The sequence below is a fragment of the Notamacropus eugenii genome, chromosome 2 (assembly GCF_028372415.1).
Source record: "Notamacropus eugenii isolate mMacEug1 chromosome 2, mMacEug1.pri_v2, whole genome shotgun sequence".
Classification (NCBI taxonomy): Eukaryota; Metazoa; Chordata; class Mammalia; order Diprotodontia; family Macropodidae; genus Notamacropus; species Notamacropus eugenii.
Window position 1 is genome coordinate 270,185,289 of NC_092873.1, and position 17,962 is coordinate 270,203,250.

A 17,962-nucleotide genomic window follows, 5' to 3' on the forward strand; every position below is an offset into this window, starting at 1 on the left:
CAAATGTGAATGCGCTGTTTACTCTCTGAGCTAATTTAGACTTTATGTTGCAGACTCTTTTGGGGCTGGATTTAAAGTATACTGCAACTTCAGAATGCATTCACTAAATGCCAGCTTCTACATGCTACATGTTCAAGCAGACAATCCCTCTTCTATTTTCAAGATGGAGGGAAAAAAAGAACCTCCAAAAAGCTGTGGGCATTTGGAACACTGATACCTTGTTAGGAGAGGCAAGAATTGGATCAATCACCCTGGAAAAACAAGATGGAGCCATACTGGAAGAGTTATTCAACAGTTTGTACCCTTGGACCCAATTATATGTTTCCTGAGCATGTACTACAGGGAGGTCAAGAACAGAAGGCAAAGTCCCACATGTGCAAACATATCAATAGCCATACTTTTGCAGTAGCATAAAACTGGAAATAAAGTAGGTACCTAACAGCTAGGAAGTCAATTCAGCCATTTTTTTCAGCTATATCTGACTCTGTGACCCTATTTGGGGTTTTCTTGGAAGAGATACTGGAGTGGTTTGCCATTTCCTTCTCCAGTTCATCTCACAGATGGGAAACTGAGGCAAACAAATGATTTGCCCAGGGTCTCACAGCTAGTAAATGTCTGAGGCTGGATTTGAACTCAAGTTTTCCTGACTCCAGGCCTGGCACTCTATCCGCTATGCTACCTAGCTGCCCAACAGTTGGGAAAGGGATGAACAAACTGTGAAATGTGAATACATTGAAATACTATTGTATTACAAAACATGACAAATGTTATTAAGACATGGAAATTTGGGAAGACTTTTATGAACTGATGCAAAATGAAGAAAACAGAGTCAAGTGAACAATGTACACAATGGCAACAGTAACATAAAGGATAACATCTACAAAATCATCAGAACTCTGATCAAAACTCTCCAATGTTAATTCCACAGAACTGGTAGGAAAGCATACCTCCCTCTTCTTGGCAAGGAGGAAGCTGATTGCGGACATGGATGGAGGCTTACATAGTCGCTCATGGCCAGTGAGTAGGTGGGTTTTCAGAATCAGAATTTTAAAGGTAGAAGTGACCCCAGCAGCCATCTAACTCACCTATAGCCAAAAAAAGAATCTGCTCTTCAACATTCCAGACAAGTGGTCCTCTAGCTTCTTCCTGAAAACGTCCAAGGGCAGCTTACTGCCTTCCAAAGCAGCCTAAGTGTAAGGTATTGTTTAACTAAAATTTCTTTGCTGCAAGGGAGGGACCTACTCAGGCACAGGGGGAGGCATCACTGGGCAGGGACAGCGATGCTTTTTGGGGTTTTTTTTTGTTTTTTGAAAGTTTTTTTTCTTTTTTAAAAAATGTTCATTTTTCCAAGTAGCTAAAATAGGGCAACGAGTGCTTTTTTCCTAGGGCAGAAAATGGAGAAGGCACAAACATTTGACATAGGCACTCCTTTATCAGACTATAGAAGAAGGTGAACTCAGACACTGGTTGAGTAGCTGGGAAAAGGGAGTTTGGGTTCCAGGGGCCTATGGAGACAACAGACTGCAGCCTGTTCCTTTCCTCCTTTTGCCTCCTTCTGATAAAGAAGTCCAATGAACAGAGTGCCTGGCCTGGAGTCCCAAGTTCAAATCCAGCCTCAGACACTGACTAGTTGTGTGATCCTGGGCAAGTCACTTAACCCTGTTTGCCTCAGTTTCCTCTTCTATAAAATGAACTGGAGACAGAAATGGCAAACCACTCCAGTATCTCTGCCAAGAAATCTGCAAATGAGGTGGCAAAGAATCAGACATGACTGAAAACAATTGAACAATACCTTTCCCAAGGCTTCTCCTTCCCTCCTTGTTTTCTAGATGGACCAGCCTCCTCCTTCAGCAAACAGTAACAGAAACGGTACCCAGCAGGGAAGATAAGTAATAATGATAATAATGGTAACAGTTTCACAGCATGCTAATATTTGTAAATTTATACACATATTCACACACACTATATATATATATATATATATATATATACATATAAATATACACACACACACATAGATAGATAGATAGTCTCATTTGATCCTCACAACAATCCTGTGAGGTAAATACTATTATTATTATTATCCCCATTTTACAGATGAGGTAAAGTGACTTGTTGAAAGTCACACAACTGGATCTGAGGTAGGATCTGAGTCTCATTGTTACTGACTCCAAGTGCAGCTCTGTCATACTGCCACCTAGCAGCCAAAAATAGTAATGATGCTCCCAGGCTAAGAGGAAAAGTCTCATTGATATCTCTGGCAGTGTCAACGAACAATGCTCTCTGGGACAGAAGCATCATGAAAAATGAAGTCCTAGGAAAATTATTCAATTGCATCAATCCTCAAGCAATTCTTTTAGGTGCTGGAGATACAAAAACAAAAGTGAATTAGTCCCTACCTTCAAGGAGCTTATATTCTTTTCTATTGGAAGAGGCAACTTGTGTGTATGTGCACTCATAAAATAAATGCATTTTAATTTGGAGGGGAAGGTCCTAGCAACTATGGGGATCAGGAAAAGATTCCTACAGAATGTGGCCCTTCAGCTGAGTTTTAAAGGAATTAGAGGTTCCTAAGAGACATGGGTGATAAGGGAGTAAATTCCAGAAAGTGGGGCAGTATTGTATGTGAAAAACATTAAGAAAGCCAGTCTTACTGAATCAGTGTGATTGTGTGAAGGGAAGTAATTAAACTGGGAAGGTAACTTGGGACCTGGTTTTAAGGTCCTTTAAGTTGCATGGATTGTACTAAAAGACCCTTCTGACTCTGAGATTCTACTACCTACATAAAGATGATAACTAATTCTCCCTCCCACACAACTGAATTTGCCCTAATTATTTTTTGGATTATTATCACATCTTGAATTACAAAGTTGATCTTAGGACTTATTTCATTTTAGGATCAAATGATATAATATACTTTGTAAAACCAAAAATGATGTGTAAATACTATCATCACCGTTATCACTGCTTGCTTTGGTTGGTGCTGGTTGCCCCAGACACCAGAACTACTGGTTAGGGCTCCACTTTCAAACACAGGACAAGTCCTAACAAACTCACCCAAATTATTTTATCCTTCCTGTTCAAGCTTGCTTCTGTAAATCAAACAAACATTGGGGACAACACTTATTTCCCTACAAACACACAAGTTTCTCCACTCTTGTTCAGTTACAGAGCTTTCAATTCGATCCAATAAACACTAAATAAGAATGATAACTAACATTTACATAGCACCTACTATGTTCCAGGCACTGTGCTAAGCACTTTACAATTATTTTCTCATTGATCCTTACAACCACCTTGGTGGTAAGTACTATTATAATCCCCGTTTTACAGATGAGGAAACTGAGGCAGACGGTGGTTAAGTGACTTGCCCCAGGTCGCAGAACTGGTAAGTATAAGGCTGAATGTGAATGCAGGTCTTCCTGACTCCAGGTCCAGTGCTCTATCTACTGTGCCAGTTCCTATTACGTGCAAGGTTTTAGGGATCTAAAGACATTCTTTTATCATTTTTCCCCTCAAAGGATTTAAATCATATTCAGGGGACTTATTTATTCTGGACAAGAACTGTGATTTCACTGATATAAGGGGCTCCAGGAAAGGGACTCCCCTACCAAATGCAATTTAGCACTTTCAGGTCTTAGAGGACCACCTACCACACTGAGAGGTATTTGAACCCAAATCCGGCTCCAATTCCAGCTCCTTTCCACTCCACCATGTTGTCTCCGTAAGCTAAGAAATTCTTCAAAAGAAGAAGAAATACAAGCTATCTGTAGTCATATGAAAAAATGCTCTATATCACTATTGATTACAGAAGTGCAAATTAAAACACATCTGAGGTATCACACCTATAAGACTGGCTAGCATGACAGAAAAGGAAAATGACAAATTTTGGAGGGAATGTGGAAAAATTGGGACACTAATGCACTCACTGTTGGTGGAGTTGTGAACTGATGCCACTGTTGTGGAGAGCAATTTAGAATTAAGACCAAAGAGCTATAAAATTGTACATATCCTTCAACCCAGGATTACCACTACTTGGTCTTTTTTTCAAAGAAAAAGAAAAAAGACCTATATGTACAAAAATGTTTACAGTAGCTCTTTTTTTTTTTTTTTGGTATCAAAGAGTCAGAAATTGAAGGGATGCCAATCAATTGGAGAATGACTGAACAACCTGTAGTATATGGCTGTGATGGAATGCTATAAGAAATGATGAGCAGGATGGTTTCAGAAAAACCTGGAAAGACTTATATGACCTGATGCAAAGTGAAGTGAGCAGAGCCAAGAGAACATTGTACACAATAACAGTGATATTGTACAATGATTAACTGCGAATGACTTGGCTATTCTCAGATCCAAAACAATTCCAGATTTGTAATGAAAAATGCTATCCACCTCCAGAGAGAAAACTGGTGGGGTCTGAGTTCAGAATAAAGCATAATTTTTTCACTTTTTTTCCACATTTTTCTTGCTTTTTTTTTCAAAATGGCTAATATGGAAATGTACTTTGCATGATTTCACATGTATAATTGAAATGATGTTTCTTGCTTTCTCAATAATTTGGGGAGAGGTTGATGGGGATGGGATTTGTGCTAAACCCCTACAAGGAAAAGACCATGTATTTGGGACCTGGACTCCAAAGCCCCTGAACCCAGATCTCTGGCACCAAACACCAGGCCAATCTCAGTCAATACTCCTTTAAATTGTGCTTTCACTGGGGTTCTCCTACCACTTAACTCCCTCCATTTTCTGCACCTGGCCCACCCCAGGTTACTTGCCGCTCCTTAGTTCTATCCAGATCTTCTCACAGTCCTAAATAAAATATCAATATTACCCTAATCAATTGCACAGATTCTTAAAATCTCACCTGCTTCTACTGGCAACATAATAAACCTTGTCTCCAACTGAAAGAAGGGTTGGGTGGTTGAATTCTTTCCAGGCAGACCCATGTCTTATACCCTTGTATTTTGGGTTCCCAAGGCCCCTAGACCACAATGGGGTGAAAGTGAATGAGAGAATTTAGAACACAAATATTTTTAAATGAATCTTTAAAATACATAAGCAATCAAATTGAAAAAAATAAAAATAAAAGATTTGAGGCTTCCTAACTTTTGCAGAACTCCATGAGGTAGGTGACACTGAACCCTCTTATCACTCTTGAAGTAACTGTCCTGTTTCTGCTCTATTAATTGTGTGGGGTGGGGTTGGAGGGGTGTGTGGGATAGCATGACCCCCCCTTTACTCAAATTGACTGCTCAGAGGGGTCTCAAAGTGAAAACAAAAAATCTCTTTTATTCGGTTCTCAAGAAGCGGGTGTCAGAGGCACCTTACAGAAGCAGAATGGCAATTTATATAGACCCTGACGCAGAAATCCCCCTCCTACAGCTGACCATTATTCTCATTGGCTGAGAAGCACAGTCTTGCATTCTAGGCACAAAATCTAACCAATCCCTTTTGAAACCAGGTTCAAATTTTCCACTCCCACGAAAATACACCACATTTCATCATATTTGCAGATGATTTGTCATCATATGCAAATTAGGCATTGAAGACATATGCAAATGCAGCATTGACAACTCATGCAAATTGGGCATTGAGAACTTATACAAATCAGGCTGACCAGAGTGAGGGCTGCGGGCTGCAGACTGCGTGCGCATATACAAATTAGGTATTGAGGAGTTAGTGAACCATAGCTAATCATTGATCTTAATGCACTGTATAGCCTTATATGGAAATCACCTGACCCTGGAGGAATCGAAACCTGGGCCTGAGGTCTCTTCTACTCTAGGGAGATGTCTCATACCCCTGAGAAGTCTTCGCTAAATCTGTTCCCATTCGGGGGAAGAAGGAATTAAGGGAGATTTTATTACAATCCCTTGGAGTTCATATGGGAGTTGTAGCCATTTGTATATAAGGGAAAGTCCTTGATTGAAGCCTGCTGTCAATTCCTTCTGTCTATTCATGCAGGTAATCCTCTCTGCCTGAGAAATATGTTCTCCACCCTCATCTCCACCTGCTGAAATCCTTTTCTTCCTTTAAGGCTCAGCTTCTTTAAGTGTCTTATATATGGCTTTCCTGATCCCCACACTGATAAGGTTCTCTCTATCCCCAAGTTTTCTTACAGTGTTATATCTGCAGGCAGCTGGACGACACAGTGGTTACAGTGCTGGACCTGGAGTCAGATCAGATTTGTCCTCAGACGCTAACTTTGTGATGCTGGGCAAGTCGCTTAATTTGTTTGCTCAGTTTCCTCATCTGTAAAACAGAGATAATAATAGCACCTCCCAGGGTTATTGTGAGGATCAAATGATATATTTGTGAAGTACCTTGCTATAACACATGCTAGTGTTGACCTGAAAACTTGGTTAGAGAAAAGGCAACAGGCTGAATGCATACATTTTATGATTTAATTAATTAATTGATCAATTCCCCATAAAGAAAACAGTTACATAGCGCTATGGAGTCAGAGGTGACTGACTACCTAGTACAGAAAACATCTGTCTTAAGTACATTTTGCTGTGAGAAAGAAACTCTCCTAATTAAGCAAATCATAAATTCAGTAAGACAGGACAATTAACAAAGCAATGTCAGTCAAATGTTGAGATTCCAAGCTGGGTAAACATATGTCTCAGGTGGTAAGGAAGGAAGGAAATCCCATCACTAGCAAGTGGCAGGCTTCCTGCCCCAAACAGGTAACTGACACAGGAAAGGGCAAACAATATTCAATAGAAACCCAGGACGCCTATTTTTTCTTTACCATTAATATGCCATAACATAGTATGTGTCTATAGATAATAAGATACAAAGGAAAGTCCCATTATTCAAGATATGTCAAAGGTTAAAGGTCTCCCAAGGAGTGTAGAGTCAGCTTTGGCTGGCTTTTGCTGACATAGGAAGAGGCATTCTCTGAGTTTGCTTCAGAGAGAACAAAGAGATTATTCCAAAATTTTATATTAAACATTATCACTAGTTATTATGCCCTTTATCATATCATGTTCTTTAGTATATCATACATATCTGTGTATATAATGTATTCTCCCCCCCCCCCAATAGATTATAAACTTCTTGAGGGCAGGGACTACACTATCCATCTTGGTACCCTCAGAAAGCAGCACAGTGCCCAGTCTATAGAAGGTATTGAATAAATGTTTGTTGAGTTGTTGAACCTGCCTATTAAAAAACTTGCATAGCCAGTATGGAGATTTACTTTTCTTTCCCTTTCCACCACCCCACCCTAGGAGTGGTGTGGCCAGAGGGAATGCATGTGCCAAAACTGGTTGCATATATATGGCTTCCCCCACCTTAGGTGTGGTTGATAACAGCCTAGAGTTATTTGAATAATCCCACCCATAGCCCAGTACTTAGGAAAGATAAAGAGGAAAAATCAGGATGTTTTGTTAATCCCTGGGGGGAAGAGGAGAGAGAGAAGGAAGAAAGGAAGGGAGGAAGGAAGGGAGGAAGGGAAGAAAGGAGGAAGGGAGGGAGGGAGGAAGGAAGGAAAAAAGGGAGGAAGGAGGGAGATGGAGAGATAGAAAAGAGATAAATTGATAGGTGATATCAAGATTTGTCATCATCATTTCTAAATCTGTCATTTGCGCCTGAGATTCTCTTAAAGACAAACGTTGCAGGATCTGCCTTCCTGGGGAAGTGAGGGCAGAGGTCCAAAAGAGGAGCTGCCAAGGAAAATAACCTCAGGAGAAGAGGATCCCTGGGCTAGCATTGCATCACTACAGTTGTGACTTGGGGATAACTGTCTCCCACTACAGGAGGTAAACTCTGGGGTCATTCCCATCTATGGTTGTAAACACTGCATATGATGACACAGAGAGTCTTATTCTGGGGCAGGATTCAGCTAGGAACCAGCAAGCACCCAATGGAATCTCAAATGGAATAGCAGAAGGAACCACCTGATGCCCCTGCTGGGAACTTGGAGAACTAGAGGAGGAGTCCTAAAGAAAAAGGAAAAACAATGCTTGCTGCAGGGGTGCTGCAACACCTATTGCTGCGATCAATAGTGAAAATGATTTGTCTTGTTGACTGTAAGTAACCAAGAGCTATGCATCATTTTTGGGAGAGAGTAGCTCACTGAAGATTGTATGTATTTTCCAGGAACTGTTGGGATCACAGTCTTAGAGCTGGAAAAGATCTCCTAGCTCATCTAATCCAATTTGACATTACAAATAAGGAAACTGAGGTTGAGGTTCTGATATGACCTCCATTTTGTTTTATTCAGCTGTTGCAAGTATGTTCAAGGTCCTTGCTAGCCACTGCATGAATAAGTCAGCAAAGAATACAAAATGCCCCGACTGGTACACTGCAGTTTTTTTTTTCATTCAAGAGTGTGACACATAGCATTAATAAGTGATCAATTCCACAGATCACACACACGCACATACAAACACACAAACATTAAGTACCTACTATGAGTTAGATACCATGCTAAGGCCTGGGGATATAAAAGAATCAAAAGATAGTCCTTGCCCTCAATCTAACAGAGGAGACAATGTGCAAGCAAATTTTTAAAAAGTAAGCCACGTACAAGATATATAGGAAATAATCAACAGTGACAAAGTACTGGAATTAAAAGGTGTAGGGAAAGGCTTTCTGTAGAAAATGGGACTTTAGTTGGGACTTAAAGGAAGCCAGGGAGGTCAGTAGGTTAAGCAGAGGAGCAAGAACATTCCAGGAATGAAGGGTACCCAGACAGAATGCCTGTAGCCAACAGATAAAGCATTTTTCCATGGAATAGGTAGAAGGCCAGTGTCATTGGACAGAATAGCACATGGGAGGGGGAGGGCAGGGGGGGAACAAGGAAGGTATAAAAGGACTAGAAAGGTAAAAGGGGGCTAGGTTATAAAGGATTTTGAATGCCAAACAGCATTTCTATTTGATCCTGCAGACAACAGGGAGCCAATGAAATTTATTGGGGAAGGGCGTAGAGGGTAACTTTAGGAAAATCACTTTAGTGGCTAAATGGAGGATGGAATGGAGTGGGGAGACAGCTGAGGCAAGCAGACCCACCAGCAGGCTATTGCAATCATCAAGGCGGGAGATGATGAGGGCCTGCACTAGAGTGGTGGCAGTTTGAGAGGAAAGAAAGGGCTATATTCAAGAGATGATGCAAAGGTAAAATCTACAGGCCTTGGCAACAGATTGGATATGAGAGATGAGATAGAGTAAGGAGGATGACTCCTAGATTATGAGCACGATGAACTAGGAGGATGGTGTTGCCCTCTACAAACTAGGGAAGATAAGGAGGCAAGAGGTGGGGGGAAGGAAGGGAAGGGTTTAGGGAGAAAGATAAATGAGTTCCATTCTGGACATATTGAGTTTAAGACGTCTACTGGACATCCAGTTTGAGATGTCTGAAAGGCAGTTGGAGATGCAAGACTAGAGGTCATTAGAGGGATTGAGGTGGGATAAGATCTGAGAATCATCAGCATTGAGATGGTAATTAAATCCATGGCAGCTGAGATGAGATGACCAAATGAAAAAACACAAAGAGAGAAAAGAAAAGACTCAGGACAGAACTCTAAGGAATACTTATGGTGAGAGGGCATAATCTGGAAGAGGATCCAGCAAAGGAGACAGGAGAAATAGTCAGAGAGGTAGAAGGAGAACCAGGAGAGAGTGGTATCCCTTAACCTAGAGAGAACAGAGCATCAAAGAGGAGAATGTGGTCAACAATGTCAGAGGCTACAGAGAGGTCAAGGAGAATGAGGACTGAGAAAATAAAAACCAATGGATTTGACAACTGAGAGATCATCAGTAACTATGGAAAGAGTAGTTTCAGTGGAATGATAGGCTCAGAAAGAAGACTGCAAGGGTTAAGAAGAGAATGAGAGGAGAGAAAATAGAGGCAACTATTATAAATGGCCTTTTTGAAGAGTTTAGCTACAAAGGGCAGAAGAGAAAGAGGAGAATATTTAGCAGGGACAGAAGGATCAAGTGAGGATTGAAAGACAAGGGCATGTTTGTAGGCAGTAGAAAATGAGCCAGTAGACAGGAGGAGACTGAAAATAAATGAAGGAATGGGGATGACAGGGCAGGGAAATCTGTTGGGGATATATGGAATGGGATCCCTTGAACAAGTACAGAGGTTAAGACTTGGTAAGACATAAAGCCACTTCATCATGTGAGTCAAGGATGAAAAAGGAGAAAATGGCAGTGACAGAAAATGAAGAAGACAGAGCTCATAGTGAATGGCCTCAATTTTTTTCTATAAAATATGAAACAAGGTTCTCAGCTGAGAGGGTAGAGAGAGAGGAAACTATGGGATGTTTAACAGTGTGGAGATCTGGATAGTGAGTTGATAAGGGAGGTATAGTAGGACTGCCCAGCAGCATCAAGGACCCAGTTGAAGTTACATAACATAAATTTGTAGTAGACTCAATTATGTGATTTTTCTCTACTTTTTTTTCATCAGTACATGTGTAAGAGTAAAGGTAATAAATGGTGCGAGTGATTCAAATGTGGAGGTTTGGCAATATGATAAAGGGGGCTAGGGATTCAAGAGAAGAAAACAGAGACTATAGGGTTGAACTGGTTCACCAAAGAATAAACATGGGAAGAAGAAGGGAGAGTGGCAGGGGAAATGATCTGGGAGAGAATTGAGGGGTCAAGGGATTGAAGGTTACAGTGAGGATGAAAACTGGATTATGTAAGGAGAGGCTGAGGGAGAGGTGAAAAGCCAATAGAGTATGGTCAGATAAGAGGATTTCAGAATTCTTGTACGTAGAAGTGGTATATTAGTGGATGATGGTGATAATATTTAATATAAATTTTAGACTTTAATAAGGGCCAAAGTTTGAATTAAGAAGAGCCTGGACCTAATAGTCTCCTTTGTTTAGAGGATGCCTTTTGATGGGCAAATGGGACTTCCTTATCAGACCCTTCTTCTAGCATCCTAGGGTTAAGAGAAAAAAACAAATACTTTGGGGTATGACTTCAGCTTTTGTCAAACTCTGTTAAGATAACAACTTCAAAGGCCTGTTTAGGACAGGATGTCTGTTATCTGGGTGATGGGACCTTTTCCTTATCTTAAATCACAGAGATATACTACAGAAAGAAGATGCCCATAGCTTGGGATCATAAAACCCAACTGACGCCACTTTGTTTACAATGTGTTTATCTAAGAGAACTCCTTCCTCATGGCAAAATGTACTTAAGACAGTCAATTTCTGTATGAAGGCAGCCAGTTCTGATCCTGGCTCCATAGCGCTATGTAACTGTTTTCTTTATGGGGAATTGATTAATTAATTAAATCATAAAATGCTTGCATTTAGCCTGTTGCCTTTTCTCTAACCAAGTTTTCAGGTTAACAATGGCAACCTCAAGGTGTAGGTAGAGCCAATTTGATATTCACTGCACCTACGGTGGCCATGAATATGTCAGCATAGTTCTGAATTGTAAAATACAACTGACTCTCCACATGGAAGACAGAACCAGAACATTTATTCAGACACCAGAAAGCCAAATCCATCACAGCAACAAAGAAATCTACATATGATAACAATGCAGAGGGCAATACTATCCCCATGCCTTCCCCCTGCTGAGGCCTTCTCACAAACAAAAACTCACAGCCAGCTGCCTGCTTCCTCTCTCTCCCTCAGTTCTAACTAGCCTACTTCCTCTCAGCTCTGCTCCAGCTCTACCCCTTCCTGTTCCATCCATTCAGCAAGCTCCTTCCACCATAGACTCATGTGACTCAGACTTCCATGGGACTCAAGTAAGTCACATGGGCCTATTAATGGATGGGAGAGATTCCACTAAATTCCACTAAAAATACATTAATTCCATTAAAAAGACATTAACAATACACAAGGCTATGACCAGCTTTGTGTGTAGATGAGGTTTGCTGGATGAAGGAGTAGCTTGTAGAAGAAGAGTATGTTGACAAACTGGGTGGTTAAGAGTATTTGAGGCAGAATCAATATGTATGTGGAAGCCCCTTAGTATGAGGGCAGGAGTTGGAGGAGAGAAAGATTGTAAGCCACATATCAGACTCGTGGAGGAAGAAAGGAGAGTGATGTAGAGGTCCTTCACAATAGCTATGAATAACATGAACTTCAAAGGAAGAGAGGTCACTCAGTGATGGAGGAAGGGGGAGAACCTGGAAATGGCACCAGGGAGCAGAGCCTTCCAACTCCCCCACCTCCATCAGTGACTGAGAAAAATAAGTGAAGGGGCAGCTAGGACTGGAAAGGGTATTTAGAGAGGCTATATCTTCAGGCAGAAACCAAGTTTCACTTAGAGCTAGTAAATGGAAGAAGTGGGAGAGGAAAAGATTTAAAATGAAGAGAAGTTTGTTGCCTGTGGAACAGGCTTTCCAGAAGGCATAATGGGAAGGGCCAGGTGGAGTTCCGATGAAACTTAAGGGTGGAAGGGTACAAGCAGGATGAGAAATCAGGCGGTAGGGAGTATAGAATGAGGTTTGAATGACAAATAGAGATAGATATTTATACCAATTGATAGCTCAGGAGGAGAACATCTAAATATAGACATAAAGATAAAGAGATTTTTGATAGATGAGATGGATAGATAGATAGATAGATAGATAGATAGATAGATAGATAGATAGATAGATAGATAGATGATAGATGTTCTCCTAAGTCACGTCAACTTAAAACAGCAACAGGAGCTTACAAAGGAGTTTGGGGTAAGATCTGGACTTTAATGTACTTATAAAAAAAGAAAAAGAATGTTAAAATTGTTACAAAGGAAAAAATGTATCCTTTAGCATAACTGTTAACTCTGGACCAAAGGAACTTATTTTCTTTACCCATCAGTTAGCTAATTAGCATTTGTTAAGCTCCTACCAAGTGCCTTATTAGACAGGATAAAAAAAAAGGAGGTGAGTTCCTGAAATTATTCAAAATCCTGAGGGTTTTTTTTTATAATTGTCAATGTATTGGGGGGAGATTATTGTGTACATTCACTTGTGTCATGAGGTATCCCACAGAAAGTAGAAGGAATATAATAGCGTCAAATATAGGACAAAATGGAGGCAGTTGTGTTCTTCCCAAAATCCACTTTCAATACAACCTTTCAGTAAAATGTTCTTTTTAAAGTTTTGTGAACTATGAGGCTACAAGCAGGGAGTTAACATACTTGGGGTGGGGGATATCTATGCAGAAATAGTCTTAGATTTCCTGAGCAGGGATTTCATGTCAAGAGAATGAAAAAATTTCCCAAAGTCTATATTCTCACAAGGCAGTCTTAGCACAAGAATCAGACTGGGATTTTAGAGAGGGAAGAGACCTAGTCCAGACCTTTTGTTTGGGAGCCCAAGGTCATATCATTGGCAAAGTGGATACAAAAACTAAGCTTGAGGTTAGGAAAATTGGAGTTCAAATCCTACCTTTGATGCTAGCTGTGTGACCCAGGACAAGTCAATTAAAATCTCTGCATCTCAGAGGCTTGGACTCCCTTCCTTTTTAAAGCCATGACCCTAAATGGTAGAAACAGAATTCAAACTCATGTCCTGAGACTCCAGACTGAGAAATCATTTACTCTACTACCAGCTGCCAAGCCTAAGAATTACAATTCTATTTATCAAACACTTGGCTTTTCAAATCAAGTTTATGCCAGAGGCAAGTGGTGGCCGGCCTGATAATGCAAATGTAGATTCCTGTGTAGAGAATCAGTTCCAAACAGGTGAAAGTCACCTGTGATAATATCTATTGAGCACTGGCTTCTTTAGACCTGGCTCCACAGATGGCCCCAGACAAAATAGACAAAAACCCTCGTTTTCTATGGTGCCAGCCTCTTTCTGTACTCCTGACTAACTGGAAGGGACTCTTCCTTCTCATCATTAAAACTAATCCTCCAGGAAAAGTCTGCTATCGAGCATTCCTACCTTCACTTGGATTTCAATCAATGAATGACCTCTGTCTCGCAGATGTATTTGCCCCTGAGGTCTTATTTCTCCTGGAAAGAAAGACTTTATTCTTTGTTCAAGGATCTCCTATGTCCCACAGACCTTCAGGAGATGTCACGTGATCCATCAGGGCCTCATCCTGCATTCCCATCAGCTGCACCCCCTTTAAGGACTCAGCACCTTAGCAAAGAAAGAGCAGATCACCCAAATCTTTCAAGAAATTGCATTCTAAAGGAAACAGGATGGACCTGAAGAGATTACCCTCAATCCACTTCCTCAGGAAGTTATTTTCAGGGAGGAACAAGACTCCAGTTAATAATTAACAGGCATTGAATGGCAGATGTGGACTCTGAGGATGAAAAACAATTGAGTGATCCATCAGAACTGTGCTTCTGATATCTGCCAGGATCTTTTGAAGGAAAGGGTATGCAGACCACAAAATCTGAATTAATGCAAGACGAAACTTTCACAGGCATAAATGTTAAGAAATAAAAAAACAAGGGACTGTTTCAGGTCCTGTTCACAAATAAAGGGAACTGTGGTTGAATGGAAATACTAGTAACAAAAGAAAGCAATAATCTAAACCTCCTCATTCGGTCTCTAGGAATTCTAGACACTGTTGATGTATGAACTTGAGTACTAAATAGGCAGAATTGGCCCACTGGTAAACTAGAAGACATTGGGGGTGGGGAAGGATCATTTGTTCTGCTAAATTATTTGATTCATTCCATCTATCTAAGAAACCAAGTGAAATAAAATAGAGGTACTTTAAGACCTGGCTGAACTATCAAACCCAAAAGGGGGTAATTAAAGGATGCATGTCAGTCAAGGAGTTCTACAATGATGCGCCCCGTTTCCTTTAAGTCGGAAATCGATTACTTGTAGAAAGGTATAAATAGAAATGTTTTTAAACATGCTGATGGTGTCCAAGAGAACTACTGGTAAATCATACTTCCTATCTCTCATTGGGAAAGTTGGAGTGGCAGGGGAGAAACTCTGGGTTTAGAATGTGACATAAACTCTCCGTTAGTTTTGCTTATCTATTTTTTTCATTGCAAAGGAGGGTTCGCTAAGTGGAGAGAAAGGGGGGGGGGATATCAGAAAACCACTGTGGTATAAAAAACAACTTTTTAATTGTTCATGACACAAAACTGAGAATCCTATCAAACTTCAATTCTCAATTCAATAAACATTTTTTAGATACCTACCATGTACCAATGGCAGTTAGGTAGCACAGTGGATAGACTGCTGGGCATAGAGTCAGGAAGATTTGTCTTCCTGAGTTCAAATCTGGCATCAGATGGGTGACCTGGGCCAAGTCACTTAACCCTGCTTGCCTCAGTTTCCTCATCTGTCAAATGAACTGGAGAAGGAAATAGCTAATTACTCTAGAGTTTTTGCCAAGAAAACCCCAAAATGGGTCATGACTGAATAAAACTACTGAACAGCAATGTGCCAGGCACTATACTAGGCATTGGGGATACAAATTAAAAAGAAAACCAACCCTACCTTCAAGGAACTTACAATTTAATAGGGGAAGACTGCTTCTATAGGAATCTGAGAGGTGCGGAGAACCAAGGGGTACCAGGTGGAGTTGAAAATAAGCCTGGCAATGGATGAAAAGTGAAGCTCCCTAGAAGTTTCCAACCCTTCTATAAAGGAAGGTTTCAGGAGGAGTTTATGGCTCTATACTCCAGCATCCAATCAGAGCGGAGAGACAACATCAGGGAGGTAAGAAAGGAAGAAGGTAAGTCAATCCACTTGGTGATGAGATTTCAAGGGAACAGTTTATCCTAGGGAAAGCATGATGTTAGTCAAGTGGAAACCAACTTAGCCTTTGATGGAAAATGAAGAACAAATGCTGGAAAAAGACAGAAAATGTCAAATCTCTTTGATGGCACAATGAGGACTCTCCAAAAGATACTGGTTAGCATCTTTGGTTGATATCTAGAATGTAAACTCCTTGACAAGGGCCTTAGTTCACTTTTCATATTTGTTTTGCCAGAGCCTAACAGTGTCTGGCACATGGTAGGTGCCCTATTTTATAAAAGAACCATTAAAAAGCCATGGAACTTTGAACTGAAAGAGCATGGTGAAGGAAATATGAGAAAACAAGAACACCATAGCCAAGGCCTTCAGCCAGAACCTGAAGCTGAAAGCAAAGAACATTATATAGCCACAGGTCTATAATTTTCAGCATCCAAAGAAGACCACATGGCCGTTGGAGCAGCTACTATTGGAGACCACACACCCAGCAAAGTAACAGCCAACAAAAACAACATCTCCAGGATTGTTATTGTATGAGTCGTTCCCCTGGTTTTGTTCATTTCATTTTTCATCAGCTTATAAAAGTCTTTAAAATTGTTCGTTTTCACAGTAGTAATAGAGTACAAATTGTTCCTCTGATTGTATTGGTTTGCTCTGCATCAGCTCATTCAAGTCATTTCTGATAATCTCTTTCAAATCATCTTTTTCCTCATTTCTTATAGTACAATATTATTGTACTTCTCATTCATATACCACAACTTATTCAGCTATTTATCTATTAATGGATAGCCCCTTAGTTTACAGTGTTTTTCCTACCACAAAAAAGAGTTGCTATAAATATTTTTACATATCAACCAATTCATAAACATTTATTAATCACCTATAATGTGACAGACACTGCTAAACATATAGGAGAATAGCACTTTTTTTCCTTTTTTTTTTTTTATCTCTTTTAGGTGAAGGTCAAATAGTTTTATATTTAGGTCAAAGGACATTCACTATTTAGTGATGTGGTGACGTGTGTATATAATTCCAAATTGCTTTTCATAATGGTTATACCTATTTACATGTCCACCCACAATGCATCAGTGAGCCTGTTTTCATACAATCCCTCCAACAGTTATCATTTTCCCTTTTTTTTTTTTTGTCAAAAACAACTTTGTTGGGGATTTTTTCAATTTTATTTTATTTTCAGTTCCAGGTTCTCTTCCTCCCCTTACCTTTCCCCCATCCATAGAAAAGGCAAGAAATATGAAGTCTATTACAAATATGAAATCATTCAAAATAAATTTCCACATCACTCATGTTAAAAAAAAAAAAAAACAAGAAAAGGAAAGAAAGAGAAAAAAAAATGTTCCAATCCATATTCTGAGTCCATTCATTCTCTATCTGAAGGTGGATAGCACTTTTCATCCCAAGTACTTTGTAACTGTGGTTGGTCATTGTGTTAATCAGTTATCAAGTCTTCCACAGTTGATTATCTTTATAATATTGCTATTACTACATAAATCGTTCTCCTGGCCCTGCTCACTTTACTTTGCATCAGGTCATATAAGTCTTCCCAGGTTTTTCTAAAACCATTCCTTTCATCATTACTTATAATTACATAGTATTTCATCACATTGATATATCATAACTTGTTGAGCCATAAAAACAACTTTGAAAGCTTTCAGAACCCTGATCAACACAAGAATCATCCATGACACCAGAGGACCAGTGACGAAGCATGCTATTTACTGTTTAAATTCAAAATGAAAACATTTATTGAAATAGGATTGTAAGAAAACCATCAATTTTATTTTGTTTTAGCTAGGAGGACAGAAATGATGGATTCAGGGCGAATAATAAGATGTATATTTTAAACATGGACAATAAAGGAATTTATTTTCTTTGTCTATTCATATTTTTCACAAGGAATTTGTATTTCTCTTTTTTCCTAATGGAGTGGGGAGTTGGAGGGAGAGAAAATATATTTCTGTTCATCAACAAATTGTTTTCAAGAAAGAGAGAAAGAGGGAAAGAAAGAAAGGAGGAAAGGAAGGAAGAATGGAAGGAGGAAAGGAAGGAAGGAGGAAGGAAAGAAGGAAAGGAAGAGAGAAAAAAAGAAAGTACCCAGCAGAAACAGCCTGAGGAGGGGAATACTACATCATCAGAAGATAATAGCAGCCCTGAAAAATCAAAGTTCTGCATGGGTTACCTTGGCTACATGCATTCCCTTCGCATGTCCACTTTTCCTACTGATCATGCATGTATTTGGGGAAGAGAGTGCCTTAACTTTTGTGGGGAAAGTGCTTTATTGATGCTTTTCTTACAATCCTA

The 17,962-nt window shown here is 39.9% G+C and overlaps 1 long non-coding RNA gene across 2 annotated transcripts; it reads right to left on the reverse strand.

Moving 5' to 3' along the window:
* Window positions 1-1,314: 1,314 nt before the first annotated feature.
* Window positions 1,315-15,239, reverse strand: LOC140527259 (uncharacterized). 2 transcript variants are annotated; one of them, XR_011974733.1, is made up of 7 exons: window positions 15,085-15,239; window positions 13,979-14,056; window positions 13,358-13,447; window positions 6,120-6,252; window positions 4,865-4,981; window positions 3,654-3,739; window positions 1,315-1,739 (listed from the first exon to the last, which is right to left on the reverse strand). It is a non-coding gene; the product is annotated as an uncharacterized lncRNA (long non-coding RNA). The 2 variants fall into 2 exon arrangements; XR_011974732.1 differs by lacking the exon at window positions 15,085-15,239 and having other exon boundaries at window positions 13,856-14,017.
* Window positions 15,240-17,962: the final 2,723 nt, after the last annotated feature.